At 37.8% G+C, this 24,798-nt stretch overlaps 1 protein-coding gene across 7 annotated transcripts in view; it reads left to right on the forward strand.

Annotated features, from left to right (window-relative positions):
• Positions 1-24,798, forward strand: part of NAALADL2 (N-acetylated alpha-linked acidic dipeptidase like 2) — a 410,961-nt gene that overhangs the window by 27,090 nt on the left and 359,073 nt on the right. For 5 of the 7 annotated variants that reach the window (XM_021395573.1, XM_021395570.1, XM_021395571.1 and 2 more), the window contains exon 2: positions 9,486-9,545. The gene's annotated coding sequence lies outside the window, so the exon portion shown is untranslated. Of the gene's footprint in view, positions 1-5,757; positions 5,981-9,485; positions 9,546-24,798 lie in introns of those variants that run through there. The other 2 variants (XM_021395568.1, XM_021395567.1) reach the window with 1 other exon arrangement.

Below are 24,798 nucleotides of genomic sequence, written 5' to 3' on the forward strand. Positions count from 1 at the left end.
AAAAAAAAAACAAAACACCACCAACAAAAAAACAAACAGAACACCCAGTTTAAGAGAAATGACTAATTTACTACAACTGTAATTTTGATTGTATGTTAATTGTAAAATAGAAGCTCAGTGAGACCGTGTCAGCTCATTCGCGCTTGGCCTAACGATGTACAAGTTGTACAACTGTCCTTCAGCACATTGGAGAGCTTGGGAGTTCTAAGACAAGAGCTGTTCTTAGTATTGGAGCACTAAAGGGATCTTTTCTTTGCAGTAATCTTTTTATACTTAAAAAGTAACCCAACTCATAACGACTACTTGTATTTTTATCCTGATACAATGGAGTGAAAGGAAAAAATCTCTTTGTAAAAATTCACCACTATCTCCATAATCTCTACTTGAGTGAGCATCAGCCAAGTGAGAAAATGAAAAATTATAACCTGCCAAGCACCAGTGGCAGACTGAAATGAAAAAATTGCAAGTTAATAACAGTGATGCCTCAGAAAAATTTGCTGGCCAATTTAACATTGCTTTATCCAAGGTCACATCTTACAGCTGATTATTTTTAGTAATTTGCAGATGAGGACTTTCTACATTTCTCATGGCAAGTCAAGATCAGGGAAATGTCAGGTATAGTTTAAAACTCAAGGTTATCAATCTTTTCAAATCAAAAGTAAATCATATTCCCTGCTTATTTGCTTAAGACTAGGTATGGAAATAATTTCCATTGTAGTGAAGTGGAAAGTCTATGCTATCCTTTATGGCAGTGATAAAGTCAATGTAACATGAAAACTCACAGTGGAGTGAGGTTGGCTAGGGGATTGAAAGTAAGAAAAATAAAAAACTTGGCAGAATTTCCTCTGGAGTAGGTTCTCGCTGGTGTGCATGTGATGATTTTAGCATAACAATCTTAAAGAGATTACACTGTACATTTTTTACATTTCGTAAAGAACGTGAGCCTATTGCAAACAAATGCACAAGGCATACTATAAGCGGAGTCATGTGAGATAACCCAAGCACTTTGCTGGAATCCAAAGTGTAAAGATCTATAGTGACCTATAGCAGCACTTAGCTTCCTCCAGTGCAATCTACACAATCATCCTAACATTGTGTAGTGAACCTTGCTACAACATTTGCAAAGCATTGATGTGCTGTCACTTATTTCAAAGTAGAGCGTTCTTCATCAAATGGAATATATTGTTAGTTCATGGAAACTCCTACTCTAGGCCTGTGGTCTGAAGGGCTGTGCAAATGGAAGCTGTCTGTTCTGTTGTTTTATGTGATTCTGTAGCCTTTTCAGTGAAGAGTATGAAATAACCTGGTATGCTGAGTGTACACAGCAGTTCTAAGGGGACTTTGATCTGGTGGTTCAGGAATCCTGTTTGCAGGTAGCTACTACTGAAAAACAGTGGTACCGACGAGAGTGCAGAGAGTGTTTAGTATCAAAAGTGAAGAGCATTTCTTACTTGAAGGTTGCTAGAGTACCCTATTTGTAGCTGCCCTGTTCTCTTAACATAGAGGTCTTAATAAGCATTTACTTTTACTCATGCATGAGTGAGCTTTGTAGGCTAGTGTGATTCTGCGTTGAGATGCCTAAGTGTGGCTGGAGTGCTTCTCGAGAATAAGCGGCTTAGCTTGCAAATGCCTTCCCTGGCAATCTCTAATGATCACAGTGGTTGGAAGTCTGGGTTTAAGTCTCAGCCACTAGAACCAACTCTACTGGGCGTTTGCTCAGTAGGAGTTTGAATTCCCAGCAGCATTTCCCAGCTATCTCTAGAAGATTCCTGTCGGCTCATTCTTGTCCTCTCTGGCTTCTGAGAGCTGACAAGATTGCAGCTTGAGCTGTTTAGTTTTTCTAGCTGTCACGCGATGCATCATATTAAGTTAGTCCAACAGCCCTAGTCTAACGCTGCACCGTGATGAAACTGTGAATGTATCAGTCAATACTTATTTTAGTAAATGTAAAGGAAAATGGAAATTCTCTTGACAACTTCTGTCCATTTCATTATCTAATTTTTATCATGAAACTGTATCTTGGTTTCCACGTTTCCTCAAACTTTGTAGCCTGTCTTTGTTCATATACATCAGCCTTTTGCATTTGTATACATCAGCAGCTCTCTCCCCTCCCAAACAAGTCTCCATCCGAGGCATTGTGTCCATCTGCTGCGCTCCTGCAGCAGGAGGAAGCTGAATGCCCACTGATGTGGCCAGGCAGCTGTGGCCTGGACATGGGAGTGAAAGTCTGGGGGACCAAGACTTCAGACTCACTATTTTTCTACCATGTTATTTTTCTTCCTTGGAGTATCTAGACTCTGACAGGGCAAGTTCTGTCCCAAGCTCGACAGAGCAGCAATTGGGTGATGTTTATGTGCAGAGAATATGCACGTGTCCCTTAGCTGAACTATGCTATTTTTTCCCATTTGCATGAAGACTGCTTTCTGTTTATCCAGGAAAGTATGTCTGCGTGTACTATTTCTGCACAAGTATACATGCTCTCATGTACACACTCTTTGTAAGATTGCAGTTCTTAATGCTACTGTGCTGTCTTCAGCCAAATGCTGCTAATAGGCTCTGCAAGGGAACTTTAGGGCAGTGATTCACTTAGCAATGAAATTGCATGTAGCAAAAATGGACTTGGCAAAGGCAAAAGGGAGAAAAGTAAGGTTAAAGCAAGTATTTGGACTTTTTTTTTAAGACTAGTCGGAGTAGATTAAGATCACTTCACATGTTAACATTTTAGAATACAATCACAAAGCTGCATAGTTTTTAGTAGGAGTCTTCTAGAATATTGTGCAACTATTAACTTACAAAGCCTACCTGTTGTAGCAAGTGTATCTGTATGAGAGGTCTTGACTTGGAATTATGTGAGGGATTCAGATTGTTCACTGTAGTTGACCCTTGTGGGCTTAAAAGTTACACAAAAACTTACTTATTTTCTGATTTGCTTTCTTTTGAGACTATTTCAAGGTAACTCACCCTGCAGCCGTACTTCTACAAGTATTTTTGTGCTAGGTCTGTTATTTTCAGAGACTGATAAACGATGGGAGAGATTAATAACTACTTTAAAATAGTCTCCCTTTTTGAACCTGGTGTACTCACATTATTCAGGTGTCTGAAAGGAGTTCCCTGACTAAATAATCCTTTGTCAACAGAGAGCATAATGCATTCTGACAACACATAATTGTAGTGCTTCCATAACAATTACCCTAGTACTTCATTTTGCTATTGTTGGGAAATTATACTTGCATGATATATTTAATTGAAAATAGCATGCTTTGCTCTATGCTGATCTGGAAATGCTTACTGGGTTTAAGAGCAAATGTAGTTACTGTAGTTAGTTTGTAGTAAGCAAATATTTAAATATCATGACAGGAGAATGCAACATGCAAGTGATGCTAAAATGCATCCACGTAATTGTGCAGCTAATTTTTTCCAAGTTACAGCCAACCCAGTAGTGAGGGATACAGATTGTCCTGTTGTTTATTCAGCAAATCGGAGTAAAATGGCTATAAAATCTGAATGGTGTCAGAAATTCACTTGTGGTTAGGTGTTGGCCTCTGTGTCCTCAGATTCCTGTGCTGTTATTGCCTTTCTTCTGTTGACCTATACAGCTTTGTCCCAGGTGAGGTTTTTGCCCAATACTTCCACCAAACACGGGAATAGATCTCGTGGCTTTTAACGGTTGCCCATTACTCTGTTTTTGCCACTGTTCACCCTGTCACAGACTAAGACAAAACACTCCCACTCCTCTGACAAAGATTACTGAACTTCTGAGTGTAACTAGAGATTCCTGGTTAATATAAAGTGACGACAGCTCACATAGGAAGAACATCTCTTCCTATGGAGACACCTCATCCAAGGAGGATGAGAAATGAAGATAATGGGGAGGTGGTTTGGCATAGAATGAGAAAGCAGACGCAACAGTAAAAACAAAAGCAACAGAAGTTAATACAATAATGGATGAGTGTGACCTGCCTGTGTTAAAATCAAGTTTGTAAGGTAAAACTAGAATGAATGCAGCTTTCTCCTGTGAATCTAGAAAGTCTTTTGAGTAGACCTCATTTTGTATTTTGAGGCTAAATTTCCCTGATAAAAAATAATTTCTTTGTATGCTCTCTAGATTTGTGGTTTAATCAGTCTGTCTTGGAGAGAAGCCTGAAACTTAAATGTTCATCATACTATGTGCTGGACTTGGCTACATGTTTTCTTTTGCTAGAGAGAAGAAAGGGCTGTGGTCAGTACTGTATGGGATAGGAAAGAGCTATCTCAAGCATGATGTCAACGCCAGATTTTTCTGTATTTTCCTCATACTAGTAATGTTATGACAAAAATGATCTTTTGAAAAAAATCGCAGCTAAAAATATTTTCCGAAGTCTGAAGCAACTTAATCTTCTTAAACTAGCAGTTGTTAATATGCAGCAATTGTGAGCTGAAATATGGCTGCCCACGGAAGAATTCTTAGTGCATGGAAATCACTAAGTGTTACGTGAGTTCACTTTTTTCCTGTATGTTGGCTTTGAAAAGCCTTCTGCGAAACAGCTCTGTATAGTGACTGATGCTAACATTTGAGCTAGCTAGTATTGGTTGTGCCGAGCTGCGTAGCGATTGTTCAGCACTTAAATCATACTGCACTACTCATTTGTCCTAATCTGCTAATGCCCATCTCTTTGGGGACTAAGTTTTCACAACGCAATGTCACTTACTGTATTTTTTTGTTAAGGGTAAAATGTGTTATTAAACGAAAATCAAAAGTTATAATTACATTATATAAAAGTACTTATGAAAAGTTTAAAAATGAAAAAATCCTTTCCTGCAGATGATGTCTGCTTCCTTTCTCTGCCTTTTAAAACATTTAAGCACATTCTTTACATAATGCTTAAGCTTTCAAGCCAAAGTTACGGGTTGCCTTACCCAGGCTTGAATCTGAAAACGAGACCCAAACCAGGACAATAACATAATGACACAAAGATTGACTACACTGTACTTGCTGGATGAAGTGAAAACTGCTAAAATATTAAATCCTATATCCTGGGATTTCACTGCCTGCTGGAACTAATCTCATTAACTTAAAACCACCTGAGGCTTTAGAGAGATATACACTGCTGTGTGAAATTATATTTATCTCATCCTAGGGGGAAATCCTTTCCCTCCCCCAGCTTACCTTACTTTTGACTTTGCTATTCTTGCATTACCAGGTCATTTCTCCCCCATGGGAAAGTTGTCATAGCTCACAGCAACACAATTACAGCAGTTGAAGTTCAGTACTCTATAAATGCTGAGATCATTGTTCAAGTTTGTTTTCTTCAGGAAATTCTTTAAGACGTAAAAGAAGATTGGCAAAACAATGCTGCCTTACGTTAGCAGTCTACTTAGATACCATTGCTCCAGAGTTAAAGATTCTGGAATTAGGAAACTAAATAAGAAGTTTTCTTTAACCACAAGCGTATTAAGAGGTTGAGTGATTCTGATAACTAGCTATAGGATGTAGAAATTTCAAATGCGAAGTTGCAGTTTTAAGTCCGGTGAGCATTGCCAGTTGGCCTTGTAACTGTGTGGTTGATCCTAAATCTCCATTCAGTATTAAAGTTCAACCAGTGGAAATACTTCCACTGACATTACAGGACTTGGGGTGAGGCCTTATCTGATATCCTTGTTAGGCTTTGCAGCAAGGCAAGATGACCTTGTGCAAGTGTCTTTTACTGTTTGTCTACTTATGAAAAAAATAAGTCAACTTTGAGTTATCCATTAAACAGCTCGCTCCAGAAGGATATTTAGAAATTTACTCTTAAAAGCTAGCAGCCTGATCTGAAGCAGTCTGCTGAAAGCCTTCTGCGGTGAAGGCATTTGCTCGGTGAACCTGGCTGCCAGCACACTGCTTCCTGGAGAAGGTAGCCTGGGGCAGAACTGTGCCGTGAAGTAACTCTACCTGCAGCTCTGTTGCAGAAGAGCCCTCATGCAGCACCCTCCAATGAGCCTGTAGCTGACACATTTACTGGTGAGATGCCACGTGGGTCTTATGGTGGGCAGTGAAATAGAGGGGCTAATTTCTCTGAGTAACAAATGTCTGCTGTGCAAAACCAAGCACTATTTCTGTGAGATCCTGTACAGTTTCAAGGGTCTGTGCTTCTGAATAACAAGTGCATCGAAGTTCACCATTAATATTGACTTGTTAGACCAAAGTAACCATGCTAGCAAACAACTGTTTAAAATGTTCTGTGTTGATGGCTTATGTATAGAGACGGCAATAAATAAGAGTATATTGTAAGATTCACTTTCTGACTCATCCTTCTGGTATGAATAGAGGGCAGGACAGAGAAGTTGAATTGCAGCCTACCTGTGCATCAGAATGGAGGAAAAGATGAATAAAGGGCTTGTCATCTCAAATTGTTACGCTTCCTTTTGACTTCACCATTTGACTGGTGTAACTGGTATGCTGTGTGAAAGGTGGGTCCTATTTCTCCTACAGATGCCCTGGAATTTGAACAACTTTAATCTCGCTGAGGGCAGATGAGATTGTACAGAGGATGTTCACTTTTCTTGAAATGTTTCGGGTATATTTAAACACTTCTAGCTCCCGGAGAGGCCTGATTACCTCCTAATTTACCCCTGAAGCAACCCTGTTCTTCCAGGGGCTGAATAGGGTGTAATATAGTTGAAATTTGACTGAACCTTTATGCTGGTAGAATTCTGTACTTAATGCTGCAAGGAGGATGCCAGAGCCATAAATAATGAAAAAGGAATTTGTTAGGTAATGAAGAGTAGATAGGATTAATGTTGTGTTGGCTTTTGGTAGGAGGATTAGGATAGTTAATTTGTTTTGGTTTTTGGAATGGTGTTATTTGTTTCTATCTGCATATTGGACCTACAATTAATGTTAGATTTAGCAGATTTTAACAACAGACGTATATGAATTATAATATAGTTAGTTTTACTAGTACTGTTGCTAATAAATTAGGTCAGTTTATGCTGCAGACAGTTGGGAGTACAATGCTTATGCATTGTGGCTTTCTCAGAAACCCACCTGAGTTCCTTGATAAATGGCACAGCAGTTTTTTTGGGTGAACTTCTTTATATGCAGTGGAATAAAGCTTGCATGTTGAGGTTGGACAAATCAAGAATGAAACGCAGTGAATGTTCTTATGTTTTAATGGACTTTGTTGTTCCTGTGTTTGTCCCCTGGACATTTACTTTCTTCAAACTGCAAACTTTCTTCCAAGTCTGGTGTTGTGAACATCCCACTAAAGAAATTTAAGGGAACATGAAGAAATGCGTATAAGCAGTAGGTAGAGGGTATACATGTATCTGGATATGAAATACTGATGTAACTTACCTGGCCTATTTATAGTAAATCTGTATTATGATCTTGGCCCAATTCCCTTATTTCTAGACAAGTGATTTTGTTTAGTCTTATTGACTTATGACTAAAATGACAAAGGTATAAATGGTCACCACTCTTATGTTGCTAAGTGTGGAGGTTATAGTGGATTGTGTTTGCTGAACTCCAGTAACTTTCAGCCTTGTGTAAAGAGGTGCAATGCGTTCTAGTTTATTTAGTGATGGACAGGCTGTTAATTCTTAAAAATAGCTAAGGAGCAAGAACCCGACACCTTGAATGATTTATATGTTTTCTTTGTAAGCTTGTTTCTGTTTTGTAACCTTTAAAATGTGGGTTTTATGAGTGGTATCATTAAAATTTATACTCGCTCTGGTATGTGATGTTAGTCATTATTGCTCTGCTGTGCCTCCAGATCACCTGTCTGATTTATAAAGCAGCCTTTCTAAGACGTAAATAGTATTTTTTTTTTCCTGTTCTAGAGTAAATGCCTGTTGACTTAATTATATTTCATTGGTGCTCCTGTACTGGAGCAGAGGTCAGAATCTGGCCTTTTCTGCTTTCTATCCAAATGTGAAAGGTTGCTCGGAGTAACAGTTTGCTTCTTAGAATGAAATATGAATGGTCTTTTAACTGATGAGAACTGATATTAATCACAAACTGCCAAAGAACTTGTTTTGAAGTACTTTATTTTTGTTAACTCGGATTGATTTGCTCAGTAGGTGACTTAATGTTGTGTGAGGCTTTGTTATGCTGATTTTGAAATGTTTCTGTGAAGGGTGAATCTTGAGTAAGAGAAAACATAAGCTAATACTGGAAATGAATCACTGTCCTTGTTTCTAGCAATGGAGCCTTTTTTCTTTTTTTAAGACCCCATAGACCAATGAGGATTGTGCAGAATGCTTTGAAGTAACAATTTGTCAGCATCCTCGAGCTTATGGTGCCAAAAATGATTTCTTGAAAATCTCTGCCATATTCTAAAAGGCTCTGGACTTTTTTAGAAGCAACTGGATCGTCAAATGAAAGTATTTCCTGAGTGTGGATTACTGCACTGCTTATGTTAAGCTTGTCGAGTGAAGTGCTTGTTACTGCTTTGGAACTCATGAAGATTACCCAACTCTTCTTTTTTTTTTTTTCCTCTTATTCCTACCTGAATACTTGAACTTACTCACCTCATTCAAAAGAGTTGGGAATAGAGGGCTTTTTCTTTTTCAAAATTGTTTTACAGGTGTTAACAGAGGATGAAGTACTAGTGCTGATGCTACCTGAGGCTGTCATGAGATTCAGTACCCACTCCCATTGAAAGATGTGATATAGTACTACACAGCATGTTTAATTTGCGAGGAAGGGTTATTGGTGGAAAGCTTGAAAGTGAAATGGTTCAAACTGGAGGTATCCCAGAATCAGTGCACTTGAGCGTTAGGTCCTCTGGTTAGGCCTCTTCCTGAAAAAATACGTGGCTGCATGTGGTTACAATTATTTAAATTCCCTCTGCTTCTCTTTACAAAATGATTGTTCTTGCAGTATTTGCAGGGGGAGTTTCATGTCCTGTTAAAAAAGATCCTATTTTTGCAATATGGAAAATGTGAGCACTGGGGCGTTCCTGCATTGAATGCTTCTAGTAGCATAATTCCTAGTGTGGGTAGGAATGCTTTGTGGGCTTGCTGTTTCTTAACATCAATTTTTTTTTGTTGATTAAGGTCAAGAGCCTAATTCCTTCACTACCATACAAATTGAAGTTTAGTTTTGCTTTATGCTACTTATTTGTAGTTAAAATTGTGAGAGGGCTCCCATACATAAATTTCAGTGAGACAGTGAAGAAGGTAGGAAGAAGAGCTGTGATGCTGATTAGAGGAGGCTGAGTAGAGTTTTTCGTAGCACTAATGCTTTCCAAATTGGGGAGTAGCAGATTGAAAGTGAAGGGCGCACTCCTTGTTGAAGGAAAGTGTTAGAGTGGTCCTAATGCAGGATCTCATTAAAGCAACTGTCAGGATTTCTCTATTTTACCATCACCTCCCCTATTCTATAAGAGTCAGCTGTCGTTTTGAGTGAGCATACTGCCGAAGAGGCATTTACAAATAAATGAAAAATGTCACAATTGATTTTACTTCTTTCAGAGTACTGTGTGTCCGGTTTGTCACAAACCCTTTGTTATTCTCTTTTTCAGATTTCTTGCCTGGATTTTGGAAATAACTTTTGGTTCTGGGCTTCTTTCTGGTCACCCGGGGTAAGCTCCTTGGATTTCATGACCTCCTGTTAACATCTGCGTACCGGTTAAATAATATTACCTTTTCAGTGCTTAGAAAGGATGAAATGTTTGAAATGCTTACCAATTACCTGGTGAGGATATATCAAAGTTGGATAACACGAACCACCCTGGAGAATTCTACTAACATAATGGTTCTGCTTCATAGTTTCTTTTACGTAGGCGTATTTGTGATTTATGGTAATTACTTGGGAAATGTTGCATACAGTGGTCCTATCCATATATATAATATATATAGCTGTTCTTTAGTTGTTTCTAAAGAATATATAATTCCAAGTAGATGGTATTCTTTCTCTCAATTTTTATTTATAACTTTCCATTTTCTTTCAGTGTATGTTATATAGTTATTAGAGTACATATTGCTGCCTTTAAGCATATTGAGAGTAAACTGTTTTTGTGTAGGTGCTGGCTGAGTAAATGAATCTAATGAGTATTATCAATAAACCCTTTAAAAGCAAAAGTATTAGCATAAGAATGGATATCAGTTAGAATTTCATTATAAGAGATACTGGAGATAATTTCAATGCTGGGAAGTATCTAATCTACTGTCAGTTTTGGAGAGTTTTTTAAATTTTCTGCTTGAACTTCAGTGTTGTAATTGCATTCAGAGGTGTATGGAGTGTTTTACTGAAACCGCTGTGAAAGAGAACCTCGTTAACTTGTATAGAATTGTTTGTGATCCTTCAAATAGGAGTTAAAGGTTTTTAATGACAGACATGGTGCTACTCTAAAGAGTAATTTTTGGTCTCCTCCATGTGTTTTCCTGATGTCTTACACCAGACGTGCCGGTAAAGTGCAGTTCTGTAAGAAACGAAAGCTGCAAATAGTAAAAAGGGCTTACTGCTTTCTGTTATGTTAAAACGTAAATACATGCGATATAGTAGGAATTGTTTTGTAATGTTTTGTCTGAATAATTCTGAAGGGATTCTTAAATAGAGATTCACACGTTTTGCAATCTGTTAGACAACACCAAGTCTCTGTTTCAGTGCATGTTGTTTTTAACATTTTTAAAAGTTACTGAAGTTTATCCCTGTTTCTAATTACAGACTTCTTGAAACCTATGAACTGAGGAAATTAACATAGCTGTCACTTTTGTGTTCTTGGAACTCCTAGGGAATAAAGGAAGGTATCAGACATTTTAAAGGAAAACTAAATCAGTTTATGATGTTACCTGCCCTCTATAGAGTTGTACCATTCTATTTCCCATTCATTTGGGATTGTAAAGTGGCCTGATCAGCAATACACAGCGACCCTTTCTTTGCATTAGTATATAAACGTTTGTCAGATACTTGTGCATTTGTAACATGGCAGTGTCTATCTTTGGATGGAAGGTGAAAAATGCCAGTCACATTATCATAACTTTAAAATAGCTGTTAACTCAGTCAAATTTTATCTTTCAACTAAAAATCAAACTTCATTAACTGAAGCTATGAAAGAGCACATTACTTTATACTTTGAGCAGGCTCTCCTTTATTTACATGATAGTACAAACACTTGGACGATCAGGCTCTCTAAGGCCATCTCTAATAATCTGTCATCCACGGTGGGCTGCTCACCCTTCCTTTTTTTTCCTGTCTATATTAGAATACAATCTGAGACCTGAATCCTGTATGAAGATAGAGAATGAGTTCTGGCAGTGTAAGAACCGATAACATAATTTCACTGAATAAACCAGACAGTTCAGGACTGTTGTTCATGTAATTAATTATTACTGATACTGTAAACAAAGAGGGAAGGGAAACTTGAAAAATGCAATGGAACTCTGCATTGCCAGCTCTACACGTTCCCCAGCCTTCTTCCTTCCGTATATTTGACTTCAACAGTACAGTGGATTGTTTTGAGGTAAATCTAGATAGAAGCCTGTAGCATTTCTAATCTGAATGGGCATGCATTTGTGAATAAAACAATGCTGCGAAGAGAAATCTAGAGCCCTTCCTATCTAGCAAGGTATGGGCTAAATATGATTAGGCAGATCTGTAGAAGCTCCAACTTAACCACCAGCAAATCTCTGCATATAATAATGATACTTAGCTTCATATTGTTACTGACATTGATTTGTCCTAGCCTCTTCTATTAAGATGGGCATATTCTGATGCATAGTTATACATTTGTGAATCTGTACTCTAGCTGATTGCATGTGTGAGAGTTGCTTCCATATAGTGGTCTGAATCATAAGATTTCTATCAGCTGCTGTTTCTATCAAGCGACTGATGAAATGGTACTGATTAGCAAAATTACCATGGGTTATTTTCTAACTTTAGTGGAAGATCAAGATCTCTGTCAAATAACAAACATAATAATAAAAAAAATAAATACATGAACACTACTGCTGCTTATTTAATTCACTACAAGTTTGCAAGTAGGAAATGAGCCTAGGAAAAGCCAAAGGCATAGAGTATTCACTCCGGTGAGATCCTTTCCTGTCTAGTGTGTCAGACAGTGCTATACTGCTAATATTTCCAGTAAAATTATTTTCAGTTAAGGAACAAGGGAAGGGGGAATTGAACTGAGAGCTATTTCTTTCTGAAGCAGTTTATGTACTTACACTGCAAATTAAAATGTTAAAAGTACTAAAATTTCAATTGAACTGATTGTTTTTCTTTCCTAGTAACTGGACTCTTCATGATGACAGAAGTAATTTGTTTGTTTGGCTTGTGAACTAAGAATATTCTTTCAACATCTTTTCATACAAAAATATCTTTTTCCTATTGAAATTAATGAAGAAGGTGCCATATTTCTAGGAGTTGGGGACTCACAGGTCCTATAAATCAGTGAGATTAATTGCAGATCCTTCCTAATCCCCAGAGCTGTGATTTCTTGACATTAGATGGCACATATAAGCAGAGAAAGCAACAGAAGAAGAGGAGTGAGGTAAGGGAGAATAACCTGGTCAAGTGGGAAAACATACAATTTGATGGAGTCAGTATTCATGAGTTTGTTAATTAAGTTTTTACTATTTCACTTTTAGAAGATCCATTTAAAAATCTGAGTAGTCTTTCTAATTTAAATAAGCCAGTTTGCAGCACCTCTTCCAACCTGCATTGTTACCCCTTGAGTGACCATATTATTCCCTAGACTTCAGTGAGATCACTCGTGGAATAAAGAAATAGCTTCTCAACCTCTTTTATTGGAGGGTGCTTGGTGCTCTCACTCTGCTTTGTACTGCTGCTGTCTTATAACTGTTAGGGAAAAAAAAAACACCACAACATCTAAACGGTTTCCTCAACAGTCTTGTAAGCTTTAAGATGGCTTAGTTGCTTCAAGTGTAGTAGAATTCATAGCAGAGAGTAAAAGGAAGCAGAAGCTACCCGCAAGATAATGCTAATAATTTTCAGCTCCTTCTTACTGTGGTTGAATCAGTTGGTTTTTGGTAATTTGCTCTTTGAACGAGAATAATGAGGTAAAACAAGCCTTACTCGCTTTTGTTGTTGTACGTTGGTCAAGCCTGAGCCACTTAATTTTAGAGGCTGAATGGGGCAAAGCTAATCACTTGTTTGATCATTCTCTCTGTTTCTTCTGTCTATAATGTGTTAATAATAGTTGGAAATTAACCATCAGGAAATCCCCCAAACTATACAGGAAAATGCCACGGAGTACCTCAATGATAAGGTATTTTTTCCTGTTTAATCAACAAAGCAAAGGCAGGGGAGGAAGCTCATGTGCTGACCCTTAAGTTCCAAAACTGTCTTTAGTCAAACAGTGACTTAAAATGCTTGTAGGATGCTCATCTATGCAGAGTAGACTTGGGAGTGCAGGGAAGTATCTTTGACTAATTTCCTCAAGTCATTATTTTAGCAAGAACATCTTGGGAATAGTTTCAATGCTCAAAAGAGTTAGCAGGACCTAATGCATTTTAATTTTTTCCTCACAAAATCATAGTATTTGTTTAAGCAACAAATAATGATAATTGCTAATGGGTTTTTTGCATTTGCTAAAACAAAATGGTTTAAAACTTTTTTCCAAAGTATATATGCTAGCAAATAGTTCTGTGTTACTGTAAGAAAATCAATGAATGATAGTGCCCCACAAAGGGCTGACAAAGATGCTGAAGGGATTGAGCACGTCACCCATTAGGGAAGGCTGGGAGAGCTGGGACTGTTCAGCCCTGAGAGGAGGAAGCTCAGGGGAGAATCTCTTGAATGTCCATAAACACCTGAAGGGAGAGTTCTGAGGGGATGAAGATGGGTTCCTTTCAGTGATGCCTGGTGTGTCAGGACAAGAGGCAGTGGACACAAACTGGGACATAAGAGGTTCCTTCTAAACACTGTGAAGCATTTCTATGCTGTGATGACACAGGCTGCCCAGAGAGGGTTTAGGGTCTCTTCTTCCGTATTTGTTGTAGTTTCCATGGAAACAAATAGGAGGCATTACTTGTAGAGTGACATACGTAAATAATGCCATAATGAAAGTAACTGAGGTTTCAGCTTCTACAAGGAGGATATTAAATATGTAATGCTTCACAAAATTGCATTTAAAAGCCTCGCATTTCACTGGATTGTTTAAAGATGGGGTTGATCAGATTAAGAGTAGGCAGGTCCGTTGTTTTTAGGAAGATTCAAGGGTTGATTATTACTGTTTCCACCTCTGCTCCTCAGAGTCCATCTGTGCCTTTTTAAAATCATCTGTGCCTGCTCTGTTAAAACCTGCTCTGAGAGTTGTTGACTTTGTTGTTACAGACCTCACTGATTTGCTTTGAGTCAACTGACTAGCATTTATTACATGCTTTATCCCGGGTGTTATTTTTATAAAGTATGACGCTTTGAGGTAAATAGGATCCTTTATCCGAGACAGTACAATCACTGTTTTAGTCAACACTTGTTAAGATGAATAGTTCACAAAATGATAGATGGGATTTCAAAAGTAGAATTTCATGAGCTCAGTTTACCTCATCTGAAAGACATTTTTTTGGTGCTTCACTTTAGAACTTTTCCTTTAAAACGTAAGAGGACGTTTTTCCCACCTACAAAGTGCAGTGCCAAAAATAAGTATACTTTCTTTCCCCTTTACAATGTAAGTAATAAGTACTTTACATTTTCTTGCAAGGCTTCTAAAGCTTATTTAATCCATTTTCTTCTGTGTTTTTCTGCTTCTACGCTCAATTCTTCATTTAGCTGTTAGTTCCTTTCTCCTCTACACAAATATAACAAAAAATCTGTCTAGTACCTACGTGTTGAGACACAACTAGTAGAAATATAGGATAGGGTTTGGGCAGAACTGGAGTGCTTAGTAGAGTCAGAGCTGAAAATGGGGGATTTAGCCATTGGCATTTCAGGTTTAAATTGTTGATGGTTCTGTGATATTTATAATACATTTGCAGTAAGAACTATGAGAGTTTTTTGGCTTTGAACAATATTTGTTCTGTGGGAAGCATGCTACCTTTCTTCCTCAATATTTTTCATTCATGTTTTTCCTACACCTTAGGATCAGGTGAAGTTTGACAAATGAAAACGTTCTTATGACTTGTCTTCAAGCTATGCTTCAGATTTTTCTTTCTTGTCCTTTTTTTCAATAAGAAGTATCTGTTCAAATGTTTTTTATACTTCCTTTATGACAGCCATTTCAGGTACCTAGTGCTGAATAAATAAAGCTGCCTTTCTACCTGAAGGAGCTAGCTGGGATTTCTTTCATTTTTTATTTTATTTAAAATCTGTTGCAGTACAAAATGTAGTTGGTTGTCATAGTAAAGAAAGTGGCGTGATATTGAAATGAGAACATAATTAAAATTATTTTTGTTTTTCTCAGGTCTTGGAACAAAGTGTTACTTAAACCTTTTCTTAGAGGTATTACACCTAACAAGTTCTCTTGAGAGAAATGACAGCAAAGCAGCTAGGCTATCAACACAAATACCGAATGGCTGCATTCCCCTGGGCTTGCTTAAATTTGAAAGTAGATAGGAACTGCGGAAAAAATATACTGCAATCTGGTAAGAAGCTGCAGCATAGCTCCAGTGGCCCCAGATGCAGTAATGTACCAATATAAAAATCTCGTATTAACCTAGAATATAGGTAACGTCATAAAACACCCTATAGTTGCTTAGCTTACGTTCATCCTCGATACATCATCTTCAGTGTCCTGTGATGCTGAGATTGGTTTCCACTTGCAGCATAAACCATTCCTTCTACCTGCTGCAGGAAAAAAGGTCACGTGAACTGGGCTCTATGTGTTGGACTGACATGCTAAACACAAAATGACCACTAAGCTCAAACAGCAGGCAAATGATATTGTGCTCTTGCTTTTAATTTTATGGCAGGTTAAAGTTCACTAAGGTGCCGAAGCCATTTGTGGGCACAGTGAGTGTACCTGTGTATATGCCGGTCGTAAGACCAGTTATTTTGGATTTGAACTGAGCAGGGTGGGGAGAAATGGTAACTATTGGATGTTTCAAGTGTTTGCTGTTCTTTTTAATCTGAAACACTTAGTTCTAGGTTAGTTTGTATGGTATTTGATTTATTGTAACCCTCTCTTGGAAGAGATTCGCCAATTCCCATGTAAGATCAGTAGCGATGTTTCTGCAGAGTCACAACTCTTCTGTTTCCATTTCAGAAACTCAAATTGACATGTAATGACTCATCTATTTCCTCTTTTGAGGAGGAGCTTGACTCAGGGTTCATGGTGAAAGATGTGCTTGAATTTGTAGAAATATATATTTTTCAAACAAGTAGTGATTCCTTTTGCTGGCTTTCAGTGGATTCTGGACAATGGTGCCCTAAGTAGATCCCCTTGACTAAGGAAGAATGATGCTCTTCATTCAGTTATCCAGAGACCTGCTTTGTATTATTTTATGTACATTCTCAACAAGGAGCACAGCAAGGTAGAGATTCATAGATGTAGACAACAGCTTTAAAGCAGCAGGGTAGAACTATGTTGATTATTACTGTACGCAGCTGTGCTCTTCTTACTTGCTGGTACACTGAGTACTCTGAGTGTTCTATGGCAGAGCACCAGGGAGAACTTTTTCAGTGAGGCTCGGATAAACCCAAACTCACTGTGGTTTTGCCACAGGTTGGTCAGATGTGGAGCAAATTTGGTGTGGAAGTCTTGCAAGCATGAGTTTGTGGTCCTCTGGTCAATCCCACTGAGCACATCTCCATTATGCACTCATACGTGTTTGAAAACCTTGTGTCAAGTTATTGGTGTCCTACATGCTCAACTATTGTGAGAGCTTTAACTTGCAAGAATAAATCTGTGTTGTATTGTCATGAAGCTTAAAGTTCTGCCTGAACTGTAGAATTCCTTTAGAAAACTGATTTCTGCGGAGTACATTACTTTGAAGTCAAACAACATGGGTTTTTAATAGATATTTTCTTGTACCTTTTTGACTTCTGTTACTTTGCTGTCTTCACTGATGCAAAAATGATCTACTGTGTGTGTATATATATGTATACTCATGTTTTTAATGTACATAAGCAAAACTAGTTGTTTTTGTTAAGAGCAATCTTTAACAATTATCTTAGAAATGAATTTCAGTATTACCTACCGAAACAATGAAGCTTTATAGTCCATCCGTTTTGTATGTAAGGCTTCTGCGGCAATATAATTTTCATGACTGCATTAAAATGTCATTAATGTGTTTAGTGACTATTCTTATATGAACCATTAATTACAACAGATGAAATTAGGTACAAATAGAATCTACCATAGTTTGAATTCTAAAAGAACAATTTTATTTGTGATAACCGTGGAGTCCTCCAGTTCTGGCCTTAAACTGTCTTATTTGAAAATGTAACAAAATGGATGATTCTTATGTCTTAAAAAATAAGTATTGATAAAATCCAGAAGGTGTTTAATTATGAAGATTTTTCCAAACAGCCCCTTTTTTGTTGGTAGTATATTGCATTAATGCGTTGTGTTGCAACAAATCGACATGAATTTTAAATGAAATTTTCTCCTGCGTTCTGCAACTGTGGGGAATTTACTGTGGTACCAGCTGAAGTCTTGTCTTATCTATACTGTAGTTGGTTTCCATATGAGTTTACTTGTGTCAGTAAAACTAAAAGTAAATTCAGATTCCTAAGCAAGTTCTCCTTGTTAAGGAAATAAGCGTGCATATTAATTCTGGTGTCACTTTCAGTCAACCATTCTGTACGTGTGGACGTGCTCCAGTCTCACAGTTCAGGCAGTTTGCAGTTGTACAATCTTCCCTCCTGAACCCTCAAATTTGCATAATAGGTGAGAGAAAAATGGAGACTGACTTGGCCCTGTTTCAGGGAGATCAGTAAAACAAAAATAACTACGTGGCATAGCTGAATAAGGAGTGGGGCTGTGATATGATTCTGGTATTTGCCACTCTCTAAAGCAATCTAAAATTTTAAATAAACAACCTTTCCACTCTACATATGAGCTTCCAAACTGCTGTTTTGTAGGAAAATAAGCATAAGCAACCCCCCCCAATATGCTTAGCTGCCTTTTATTTCTTGTTTTGGGAGCGCAACAGCACTGAAGTTTTTTCTTTATATAAGAAAATGTTTTTTTTTCAGACTTGTCAATATTATATCACAGTAGAAAATGAGAGAGTCAGTTTTACCCTTCACTCACCTTCCCTTTCGCATGGAGGTCCATGTGAGGATATATGCTGAAGTTTCTGATGCTTTTCGCTTCTTCTGCTGTGTTTCATTAATCTCAGTGGGATTAAATTGATGTTACAACTCACAGTAACCTATGTTAGAATCAAGTTCACTTGCTATTGATTTCTATGTTTTTTTGGGCTTTATTTATGATTTGAGTGAAGTTTTAAAGAAGAAATCACAACAGAAGGTGCATGGGAATATTAGTAGAAAAAGTGAAATTGTGTCAAAATTCATATGTCTGTCAGATCCAATAGAAGCAAAGGGTAGAAGAAGACCGTTACTTCGTATTTCCTGCATCTTTACATTTAAAGTTCAAATATTATTTTGAATCTTTCCCAAAAACGCAGGTAGCAAGAAGTTCTTACATTATTACTGCTGTGAATGTTAGTTTACAGTTCCTCCAATTTAATGGAAGTCATGCGATTTATCTGAATTAAGGTAAAAATATATCTTGTATTCCTTTCCACAACCACCAATCCAACAAAAAAGACTCCTACTGATAACTGTAGGAGATGCAGTTGGCCCTTAGCAAACCTGGTGAGTCCATTGGTGTTGTGCTGTGGGAAGGTGGCCCGATGGTCAGCACGCTGCGTAATTGAAGCTTTCCGTAGGCTCTGTACATGTTCACTCTATTTTGCCAAAGGTATGTTTTCAATTTTAGTGGGAGTGTTATTCTGGATGCTTTGTTCTGAAAAGTTTCTCTTTTTCTCACAATCAGCACATTCATTTTTCTCCACTTCTCGTTCATATCCCTTGTGTTTCTAATTAACATTTCAAAATCACTGCCTGTCCTCTGTTGTGAATAATCTGTGCTTGTCTGCATTCCAGCAGCGCACCTCAACTGCGAATGCAATACCAGTTAATATTATTTTCATTAGTTACAAGTTTTTAACTGTCAGACCTTAAGTCCTAAGAGCTGGATTAAGGAAAAGTTTTAAACTCTATTTAGGCTGAGTAAGCAGTTATCTTTGTCTAATCAGTAAAAACACGCTGCACTTTTTTTATAGCCCTCTACTTAAGAATGAAAAAGGCAAGCAGTAAGTATCTGAAAAGATGTTTCTTGTCAAAATGGGCCTCACCTAGAAAAATATCTTTAATCTGCTAATTTGTTTTCTCTTATGTTACCAAATCATGTGGGGATATGAATTTTGAAGACAAAACTTAGTCACTGAAAATATTCTGCTACCTCTTACTTGTAGTTTTACTGTACTGCTTTATTTCTTGTTCACCTAAAGTAATCGCAGCAGTGAGGCAAGGGATAGGGTACAGGCAAGCTGTAACTGAATGATTTGAAAAATAAAAGCTGTATGACTTAAAATTCACTGTCAAAGCGTTCAGAGCTTTAAGTCGTTTCCTTGTCTCACCAGACAAGAGATCAGCGTGTCTCTCTCTGCTCCTCCTCCTGAGGAAGCTGGGACCAGCAATGCAGTGTCATCCCTCAGCCTCCTTGAAACCAAACAAGCCATCTTCAGCTGTGCCCTCCTGTCCTTTCATCAGTCTTGTTTCCTTCCTTTGGATATGTTCTCATATTTTTATATCCATCCTTGTTCTCATGATGGGTTAGATCGTGTGTTACCTTGAGCGAGACTAGAACAGATCTAGATACGTGGCAGCGTGTCTGAGGATGCTTAAATAGTTTATTGCTCAGTAAACATCCAAAATGAGAGAGATGGCAGCATGATCCGTGTCATGACGGTTGTGAAAAAGAGAATTCACCAAAGCTTCTGCACTTAAGAGTTAATGAACAGAACCACATAAGCAATACTGACTACGTAAGTATGAGGCCAGTGTCACCTTGGTCACTGTTGCCAAGCGCTGATAGATCTCTAAGCCTTAAAGCTTTTGTTTCTCAGCTGTTCAGAAGTTTAGTTTCATAATATACAGCTGGCTTTGTATCTTAAAATAAAGATAATAAATTCCAGCACTTGGAATTTTAGAACTGTATCACTAGTATTTAACGTGTTGTGTATACCTGACACCTGAAATATGTAAATCGCAAAACCGTACTTCATGAAACAAAGGGAAATCTTGAAACTGTCTCATCTTTGATATAAATATGTTGAGAAGTTCAGTCTATGAGGTGTAATGTTATAACTTGACAAGCTTAAACACAGAATTATTGATCTCTAGGCTGCAATAACACTTTGAAGAGTGTTCTCCATGTATATCTGGTAGTCGATATTCAACATTTCCCGCTTTTGCTTTACAATATTATTTTTGTGGATAAACTGGCCAGCGTGAGAGAATTTGGGTGAAAGCTCTAAGCTTCTGATGGTGTTTCCCCTTGCATAAAAGGGAAAACTTGGTTATGATATCAGGCCCGAGGACTGATTGGAAATAGTAATTGTCTCTTGTAATTGAATTTATTAAATGTTTGATCCTTAAGAATCAGTTTAGAAATGTGACACCTGTGTATTAAATGTATGGAAGCTTAGTTCACTAAATTAGTGAATCTGTGGATTGTAGCTACAGAGAAATTCAAAACAATTAATTAATGGTATTACTGTTTAAGTACTAAAGCAGGCTTATATCTCAATAAAAGATGTCATCCAGCTCAGCTGTACACTCGTGGGCTTGATGCAGAAATTGTGGAGTTAAATTTGTTCATCTGTGCAACGATAATGTTGGTTGGGATGATCACAGTTGCCCTCTATAAATGCTATTTGTTGAAATGTACATTTTTTCCTTTTGAAGAAACACAAAACACCAGTTATTAGAAGTGAGATGTCAATAGGTTACATAGGTTGGAATAAGAACATAACTAGGAAACTGTAATTAGGCTGGAAGGATGAAATGAATGCCTATAGGAAAGTGATGAAATAATTGCTGGTTTCATGGATGCTCTAAAATAACTTATTTATCCTTTTCTCAAACAACAACAACAAAAGTCTGAAATCTTAACACATGCATAGTATTGATTGTCATTATTATGACTGAGGTTGACAAAACTAGTGGACTCTTTCCAGATATATTTGATGTGGTGCTCAGGGACGTGATTTAGTGGTGGGTTGTTAGAGTTAGGGTGGTATTGTTAGATTGTGGTTGGACTTGATGATCTTCAAGGTCTTTTCCAACCTGAGCAATTTTATGATTCTATATTTGCCACAGAAAAATAAGACTTCATGCATACAGTTCTAATCCGAGCTCCAACGTGCTTAAAGAATCCTTTATTCTGTGGAAGAGGAGAAGGGTATTGCTTGATGTCACCTTACAGGTGAAAGGTACTGCTGGTCAAACTGCATGTTACTTCCTGTCTTCACCCCCAAAATATTCCTACACAGTGAATGGCTTAGGAAATCATAATTTTACACGCTGGTTAGTGATTCTGAATGGTAATTGCAGATAAATTAAGTTTATAATTAACTTTCAAGAAGTCTTTTTTTACTTTCATAATTGGTAGCATAGTTATAAGGTTTAATGTATTCTTATGAAATATTGATCTATGTTTTGCTTTCCATGTAGCTCCGTGTGGGAAGAAGCTTGCTACTTAACTGAAAACAAACTTGTTGGAGTTGTCTTGCTTTGTATAGGGAATACACTGGGTTGCTTGTCATGAACTGTAGTCACCTTAAAGTGTGTCAGAACTTAGTAGTGACTCTTCCCCATACCTGGAAATGTTTAAACAGGAGCCCATGAGAAAATTGAACAGAGCAAAGCAAATTGAATTGGCTTTAAGAATTTGTGACCTTTCTGTCCTACATATCAAATTCATTTTTCTCAAATGGTGTTCATATTGTGCTGCATATTAATTGCATTTTGCATATTCTTTATTCATAATATACCACTGATAATAACATAAAATTACATTTTTAATTCCCAATGATACCTTAATTTAATGTTTCATTTACTTCTCTTCTTTAACTAATCTTCTGTCCTCTGAACAAATTTGATTAAAATCATTGCATTTATTAAAAAGAAACGGGCTAAAATGTATCGATTTGGTCCCACCAGGAGCAAGTATTAGAAACTACTTTCTGGGGGTTTCCTTTCCTTGCAGGGGAGAATTTAAGGGGAGTAGGTGGCTGATTAAAGCTTGAAAACAGCTGAAAAATTGAGAAATAGAAGATATTACCTGCTTCAGTCACTGCTTCCTTATTTGCCAGGAAAGCCTTTCTACTTTCTCACATCTCCTGAAGCTGTAATAATTATGAATTTGTGAGATATGAGATGTGGGGGAGAAGAATGATTGCAGGCGATATGCTCCGCTTATAGCTTTCCCTAGCACTGCTCACCAGTGCCAGGCAAGCAGTGAGGGAAAACTCGCCGTGGAGGACATGTGGGCTTGCTTGCCTTTTGCTGGTGTCAGGCTGAGCAGGGTCAGTAACGAGGGTCTTTAGGATGGGGTAACGCAGCTGTGTAAATGACTCTGCTGAAATGTTGTATTATCTCCTGGTCAAAAGAGCCTTACTCATTTGTTGCTTCCAAAGAACCAACAAAGCCTTGTGACACGGGATGAAGGCTACTGAGGTTAAATGTTCTCCTTTTACTGCACAAATGGAACTGTAAAGCTATTTCGTTGGTTCACAGCAAGTTTTAATGTTTAGACCTTGTTACTTTACACAGAGAAGTGAAGATATATCGCAGTGCTATCTAGATGAATTGCTACAACCGCAAATGTCAGTCTTACAATTTTTATGATGCAGTCAGTATGTTGCACTTCACTTGTGCCAACATACATAGTTTTTTGAAATCTTGCAGTGCGAGCTTACTGAGTGGTTCTGGACAGATGCCTCAAAATCCTCACTTCAAAGCTTTTGGGGAGGAAAGAAAATTGAATAAGCCAGAAAGTTCAGAAACGGGCATTGATTCTTGATGGAAGTTATTTACTCATAAAGTATGCTTTCTAGTCTGTGTGTTTTGTGGAAGACAAAAAGTTAAGCTTGTGTTAACATTTAGAAGTTGAATTAATGTCTTTCAGTTATAACTTTACACTTATTAATTGCTTTGGTTAAACTGCTAGTGGTGTAACTTTCCTTTTCTCCTATTGAGTTATGTGATTATCTTTTGCCCATTTGCTGTTAAGCATTTCTGTGTAATTAGGATGTTGTAATCTCCTTGTTTCTTGGTCTGTTAGATTGAGTTAGTGATATCTTAGGAAGGGTCGTGCTGCGTTGTTAACTGATAGGCCAGATTGGTAGGGAGGAGTTCACATGTTCATCAGTGAATTTAAGACAGGTCTTTTCCAAATCTGGAATTATAATGATGCACTTTGCTTTCAGAACGCTTGCATTTATTTCTGAGGTTTTCTCTTGCAGTTCTCTCATATGTCTGATTAACTGCATTCACAAGTGATATTTGCTGTTTGTATGGTGACAGAGCTTTTTTGGAGGGGGGCGTTGATGAAATTTAATGCTGTATCTGCTGGCATTTTTGGAATCCTTTGAATGCTCATTAAGTAGGTCAGCTGTTCACTTTTTAAACACTTTGAATAGTGTGAATTAGCAAGCATCTGCCTTTACTGTAAGCACTCATTTCTCATATTCATTCTAATTTTTATTCATTAGCTACTTTATCTTTTTCTACTCCCCAGCCTTGATTCTGCAAAGACATGATACTGATTTTGTGATATTGCCATTCAGTACATTATCCCCATAGCGTTAGACTTTGTTACTGCTGCTACGTGGTCATCGGTACGTTGTCTTCTGAAGTGCAGTGCACCTCCAGCAGTGCTTTGCTGAAATACAGCTGCTGTTGCTCACATCGTGTCAGAGCCACGTCCTACTGCTGGCTCAGCTCAAAGGCAGAATGAGCTCTGGGCGAGGCCTGTGTGTGTGTGCTGCTTTATTTTGAAGAGTTAGATGGGGTTTTATCTGTGTGCAATCTACATTCGTGAGTGAATTGCAGCCACGGAGAATGACTGTCTCAGCTCCAGTGGTGAGGCATGTGAGTTTTCTTTTACAGAAGATTTGTGTTCTGCTTTTACAAATGTATGCCTGTGTAGAAGAGCAGTGCTCAGTAATTATTTCTTCAGGCCTCATCTCTCTGACATGTAGGTTCACTACTGTAGACAGACTGATAGCTTTGTTACTTGCCTACAGCGAGCGGAAAATAATACAGAAATATCCGCTGGCTGCTCAGAAGTGGAGAAGGTCTGAGAAATGAGATGTGCTGGGGTTTCCTGTTTTTAATTTTAACTGGAACAATCTTACACTCATAAATTCAACAAATGTCACGTAGTCTCAGTAATGATGACTGAAGTTGAATTTGTTCACTTGGGCCTTGCTTCCTTGCTAACACTTCAATAACTGTAGCTTTTAACACTTGTCTGAGAGAGAATGTTTCAAGAGAGCTGTATGTCCTTGTGTGGAAAGCAGCGTTGGGGAGAATTGCCATTTGGATATTATGGCCATTTTGTTTTCTGGGAACTAATGTACCAAAGTACTTGTTGCATTAAATCCAGTGATAAACTTGTAGTGCTTGAAGTGCTGCACCAAAGTGGCACTGCTTTGTGCCTGGCACTTTAGAAGAGAGCCCAGAGGTAAAACAAGAGGGAGCAGCAAGCATGCAACACTGCCTCTTGTGCAGCGTAGGTACTTTGCCTCGATCCGCTTATTTCCTGTCACTTACACAGTTCTTTACTCCTTATCTTTGCCTGACAACCCCATATAACTTGACTCGGTCTATATTATTACTTCCATTTCTTGCCA

The sequence above is a fragment of the Numida meleagris genome, chromosome 4, assembly GCF_002078875.1.
Source record: "Numida meleagris isolate 19003 breed g44 Domestic line chromosome 4, NumMel1.0, whole genome shotgun sequence".
In the NCBI taxonomy this organism is placed as follows: Eukaryota; Metazoa; Chordata; class Aves; order Galliformes; family Numididae; genus Numida; species Numida meleagris.